A 6,530-nucleotide genomic window follows, 5' to 3' on the forward strand; every position below is an offset into this window, starting at 1 on the left:
CACATTTTAATTCTTCCCTATTTAAGATTTCTCCTAGTCAATATTTCTAACTATAAGAATTAGATAAATAACTTCTACAGTGTTCAGTCTACCCTGGCATGCCAGGATTGGTATTCTATGACTCATTCATATTTCAAGGGATGGCTTCTTAAAGGTTCCATAGCTGGTGAGAGGTAGAATCTAGTTATGTTCAGCTGTTATATCACTAGTTATATCACACAGAGGGACAAAGAATTTCTGGATAACAGGACTGAGAACTGGAAGAGTCCTTAGATACATGGGGCGTGCTGGAGCCGGCTCATACGAAATTGCAAGTGCCAATTGTTAAACCAACAAACTACAAATCAAAAGGGCTGTCATTTGATTTATTGTTTTGTTGTTTGTCTAAACTTTAAAAAGTGATGGAGAAATGTTAATAATGTGTGTTGTTGTTGAGGCATTTCAGTCATGTCCAACAATTCATGACCCCCATTTGGGGTTTTCTTGGCAAAGTACAAGAGTGGTTTGCTATTTCCTTCTGCAGCCTAATTTACAGCTGAAAAAATGTAACAGTGCATATTAAACTTAAAAGTATGTTTCAAGTACTTTTTTGCGGGGAGAGCCAATTGTTAAACCTTTACCAGAGCACTCCTGATAAAACCTAAGGTCTTTTAGGCAATAAGTAGCAGAAACAGAATTTAAATCTAGCTCTTCTGACTGGAAATCCAGTGCTGATTCCACTGTACTATACTGCCTTTTCTCCTTGGTTCTAATTTTTGGATCCTCTGTACCAGGTTCAAATACTGCCTCTTCTACTTATTGTTTGAGCTGAAGCAGATCATGTCATGTGTTTGGACCTCAACATCTTCAGTTGTAAAGTGAGAGAAATGGACAAGATGATCTCTAAAGTCTCATCCTCTGGTCTGGGACATCAGTAACATACTTATAAAGACTGAAGATAACACAAACCTGGAAAGGACAGCTAGATGACAGAACCTGGATTCAAAATAATTTTGAGAGCTGAAAATGATGACATGAAGTGAAAGAAGGATAAATGGAAAGTACTTCCACAAATAGGTAAAATGTGACTAGACAACATTCCCTGTGAAAAAGATCTGAGGGTCTAAATGGAGTACAAGTTCAATATGAGTCACACTGTTGGTGTGACAAAGGCTACATTATTAGAAGCATGGTGATCCAAACTCAAGAGGTTTTACTCCAGCTATGCTCTGCCCCAGTCATACTACAGATTGAGTGTTGTGTTCAGTTCTATGCATCATATATTAGGAAAACTACTGACAAACTGGAGCACATTAAGGAACTGGGAATGTTTAATCCAAATAAGAGAAGACTTAGATCATGATAACTGTCTTCAAATATCTGAAGAGCTATTAGCCTTGCTGTGCTTTGTCCCAGAAGACTCAACCAGAAGCAGCTCATCCATTCTTTCATCTAACAAGTGATAGGTAGAAGTTTCAGACGAGAAGATTTGGGCATAGTAACGGGGAAAACAACATAGCAATTACAGCTGTCTTAGAAATGCTAAGGACTGCCGCCCTAGCTAGTATGTTTTCCTATCACTGGGGGTCTTTAAGCTGAGTCTAGATGAGCACTTGCTAGGAAGATTATAGAAAGTATGTCTGTTTAGACAGCATTCAGGCTAGACAACTTCTGAGGTTCCTTCCAACTCCTTGGATTTTATGATTCTATTATTATGTCCATTTTACAGATGAAGAAGCTGAGGTTTGCCCAAACATGCAGCTAGTAAGTGATCAGGTCTCCTTTCTCCAAGCCTTATGATCTTTCCTCTCTACCACAACTACCTCTCGGGAGAAAGACTATTATTTTTATAGATATTACTCTCAGAGTAAGTTCAGCTCTGTTTTTCATGGTTGAAATATATTTCTGCTGTAAAGAAGTCTCAAACTTTTCCCTTATGAGTTACTAATTTTCTAATATTATTCACTACTAGTAATTTCAGTTACTAATATTCCTGTGTCTAAGTTCTAAAACAAACAAACAAACCCAACTCAACTCAGGGACCTGAAGACCAGGGTTCCAAGAATCACTGCTAGATAGCAAAAGCGGATAACAGGAATTAATGGGTATGGCCGTTCATTTGAATTCCCTGCTGATGAATTAACCTCTTACTCCAAGTAAGTCTTTCTTATTTTTCTCAGAGCCTTTGGACCTTTGAGTACTATTCCTAAGCACAACAGTCCTGCTGTTTAAATAATCATGATGGAGGCTTCGTTTTGCTTTTTCCAAAGACTTCCAAGGTGAGTTGTTTTTTTTTTTTTACAATGACCCTTTAATTCTTTTCCTAAAGGGTGAGCTGACCCATTGCTTCATTTGGCATATGTTTCCTGCATTGGTCCTCACTCAGAATGATTTTACTCCATACTTTGAACTCACTTTGAGTTATCTGCTGGCCCAGTTGCTAAAAAACACCCCAAATCCCTTGGAATGTGGAACGTTGCCACTAAGTATTCCTGGGTTCTAAAGTTAGTCACTGGTTGAAGAAGAATTAAGAGATCTAGAGCCTTAATGGGCTTTGGGTTAACTCTCATGAAAGTCTTTAATTTGCAAAAGACTTTCCTCAGAAGGAATGGAAATCCTTTATCTCCATTTTATAGTCGAATTGAGGCTTAACAAGTTCAGATGACTTGTTCATGGTTTTATAGTCAGTAAATAGCAAAACTTTGAAGCCAGATCTTAACTTGAAATCTTCAAATCCTTACATTACACTTTACTACTACCTTACTGAAGAATTCATTGGCATAGGATGAAAAGCATCTAGGTGGTGAAGTGTATATAGAATGTTGGGCCTGGAGTCAGGAAGACCTGAGTTCAAATCCTGCCTCAGATACTTACCAGCTGTGTGACCTTGGGTAAGTCACTTAATTTTACTTACTTCCATTTCCTCATCTGTAAAATGAACTAGAGAAGGAAATATCAAACCATTCCAATATCTTTGCCAATAAAACCCCCCAAAAAGGTCAGAAAGAGTCAAACATGACTGAAAAATGACCAAACAAAATGACAAAACAACCTTTCTTCCAAGCTGCTCTCAGTGAACTCCTTCTGTTCTCTAATTTCTAATCAAAGACTGGTGGTAAATTGTAAAGTGACACTGCTCTGACTTTTTCTCTGTCTCAAATATACTATAATATAGTGTCATCCATTAGCGAGCAGTAGATCAGCCAAATGAAGACTGTTAAGGAAACAGTAGGGTCATAAACATGGCCTGGCCCAGGTCAGACAGGAGCATGCTAGGTGGGAGGCAGAATGCACCTAATACCTGAGGCTGTATCCCAGCCAAGTTCATTCTGGAGTTTCTGGCCCTGTTAGTAGATGAGTTCTCTGGGGCATCTCATGGCACTGCAGAATAGACTATCTCCAAGGCCAGTGGTAGAAGTTCAGGTTCTAGTCTCAGTCTCATAGTGCTGACCTTTAGTTTATTTTTAAATCCAGTTTTATTTTCAGCTCCAAATTCTCTCCTTCCCATCTCTTCTTTCCCTACCTATTAAAAAAACAAGAAAATCAAACTGTTAAGATTCTTTTTTTCATTAACAGTCTTTCCTTTTGAAAACATTTATTTTATTTTCAATTCATGGAACAAAACAAGCATTTCCATAATACGGTTTAAAGCAATAATCATAGAGAGAACCAAACCCTTTCATTGTGATAATTACAAAATAAATTTCTGGTAAAGAGGAAAGGCCGCCTCCTCTCATGGCATCCTTTTCCTGGTGTGCAGAAATGTATCAGACATCATTTATAAGCAACCCAATCCAACGGGTCTTTATTAAGTGCCTAACACTTAAGTACAAGGCCTTGCACTAAGAACTAGGTCTACAAAGACAAAATGAAAAATGGTGCATGACATCAAAGAGCTTAAATTCTACTGGGCCATCTATAGTTTGGGTGTGGAACCTGAGAGAAATCCCACTGTGGGTGATTTTTAATCAACTTTTAATTGAATTTTGTTTTTAACTGAATTTTAATTTTAGGAAGGCAAAGCTAATGTTTTTCCCAGTTTTATGCAATTCTTTTGATTTATAATATTTTGAAACTGTATTTCAATATCAGTCAGTCAAGAAGCATTTATTATGTACTTTAATATGTCTAGGGAGGGTACTGTGCTAAGCATTGAGAAAGATGGTCCCTATCCTCACATTGTAATAGTGAAGGAAATAGACACACACACACACACACACACACACACACACACACACACACACACACAGATATGAAAAGAAAAACAGAGGGACAGAGACAGAGAGAAGACCTATAAATTGGAAGCTATCTCAGAGAGAAGACACTAACAATGACCAGAAAAGTCCTCTTACAGATGGAATTTTGACTGGGTCTTGAAGGAAGCCAGGGAAGCCAAGAGGTGTAGATGAGGAGGGAGAACATTCCAGGCATGGGGGATGGCCAATGAAAATAGACAGAGTCAGGAAACGGAAGAGCAAGAGGATATCATTGAGTAAGGTAGGAAGACTAAAGCGTAAGAAGACTGAAAAGAGAGACCGAGGGCTTCAAAAGTTCTTTCCATGGCGTAGAGTAGTGGAATGCTCATTAACTAGGGAATGGCTGAACAAATTATGTTTATGCAAATTCAACGGAATGCTATTGTGTTGTAAGAAATGAGGAAGGAGATGATTTCAGAAAAAACCTTGGAAGATTTGTATGAACTGTTGCAAAATGAAGTGAGCAGAACTAGAAAAACATATTATACAGTAGTAACAATACAATAAAGACAGATAACTTTGAAAAACCTAGGAACTCCAATCAACACAATGGAACAAACCACAGTTCCAGATGACCCATGATGAAGTATGCTATCCACCTCCAGAGATAGAGGGGATAGTCTCAAAGAAAATATTTCTTTTGGACATGGTTACTGCAAGAATGTGCTTTACCACCATCTGTAGGATGGGCTGGGAGAAGGGGGAAAAAGAAATTTACATGAAAACTTTTTTGTATATTTGGAGAGAATGGCAAGTTATACATGGTAGATATGTAGTTTCATGTGTAATCATCTTTTTTACTATACCATATTATGGAAATTCTTGTTTTGTTCCATGAATTGAAAATAAAATAAATGTTTTAAAAAGGAAAGAATGTTAATGAAAAAAAGAATCTTAACACTTTTATTTTCTTGTTTTCCTAATAGGTAGGGAAAGAAGAGATGGGAAGGAGAGAATATGGAGCTGAAAATAAAACTGGATTTAAAAATAAACTAAAGGTCAGCACTATGAGACTGAGTGAAGATTCTGGGCCAGACTTACCTCAGGCCAGTTAGATGATTCATGTTTAGTCTTGGAAGTCAGTGTAGGCAACAAAATATAATAAAAATTACTAAAAACAATGAATGAAAAGGGTACAATTCCTAAGATTAAAAATGATAGAAATTCAAATAAAACACTATTCTCTTCTGTCTCCACATTCCCCACTGCTGTTTTTCAATGCTAGGTCAGAAAAGGGTCTTATGAAGCTCTGTTCAAACCTCTGAGACATAACTCCCCATAAACTGGGTCTATTACGCTTCTAGGAAAGAAAGCTAAACTAATTATTCAACCTCTGACCAACCAAATACTTAGGACGGCCTCCCTGCCCCTTAAAAGAAAGAGACCTCAGATTACTAAAAACAGGTGAAGCTTTGCACACCACTGAGGGACGGTATAAGCCCCCATGGGACAGGAAGGCACTCACAGGAATGGCAGTATTGCCCTGCTGGCAACCCCAAGTTCAGTTGCCATTCAAAGAGATTCCAAACTACAAGGCTGTACTGTGGCAAATAATTCTAGTATACTGATGGAAAAGTGAGATCCACCAGAGAGGGAGGAGAATTGTGTTGATTGCTTATGAACTATCAGGAATGTTTTATGTGCTTCTCTGTGTCTATATCTGTTTATGAACCGTTATGAGTCTTTTTCACCCCCTGGCACTTTATAAATGCCTATTGGCTTACCATGTGGTGAAATAGAAACTGTGCTTTATCTGATATGTATTTATCACCTTGAGTTTTATGGAAGCTAGGGATCCTGTTACCCACATCTGTAGAAACCTAAACACAAACTATAAACAACTCATTTTGGTCAATTTCCCAGATTAAACTCTGGGTGGAAACATAATTACCCAAAGAAAGAAAGTGATCATTCTCCTCTCATAAGAGTCCAATCTTCCAACCTTCGAAGTCATCCAATTCATGGTGGGAATGGCTCCAGTCACTGAAACCCATCCCCTAAGACAGAGAAGATGGAAGACCTTAACTTTTTTTGTTATCCATACTCCTTTGACTTTTGGTAAATGCCTAATTCAATATGAAAGGAATCAAATTCAAAAATTTATCACTTATGTGCACAAAATAGAAATATTTATTTAAGCAGTTTAAAATATTAAAATTTATCTGTAAATTCATGTTTATGTTAAAATATAAAATTTAAATTCTATTTAAATTAAAAATTTTAAATTATTCATTTTTCATAAAGAAAACTTTATTTGATATGTAATATTTTAGTATGATCAAGTTGTTAAGTATT

At 37.1% G+C, this 6,530-nt stretch overlaps 1 long non-coding RNA gene across 1 annotated transcript in view; it reads right to left on the reverse strand.

The window, feature by feature from the left end:
• Nucleotides 1-6,255, reverse strand: part of LOC140498297 (uncharacterized) — a 29,933-nt gene extending 23,678 nt beyond the window's left edge. The window contains exon 1 of the long non-coding RNA XR_011965059.1: nt 6,127-6,255. This is a non-coding gene — a long non-coding RNA (uncharacterized lncRNA). The remainder of the gene's footprint in view (nt 1-6,126) is intronic.
• Nucleotides 6,256-6,530: the final 275 nt, after the last annotated feature.

This window comes from Notamacropus eugenii, chromosome 4, assembly GCF_028372415.1.
Source record: "Notamacropus eugenii isolate mMacEug1 chromosome 4, mMacEug1.pri_v2, whole genome shotgun sequence".
NCBI classification, from domain to species: domain Eukaryota; kingdom Metazoa; phylum Chordata; class Mammalia; order Diprotodontia; family Macropodidae; genus Notamacropus; species Notamacropus eugenii.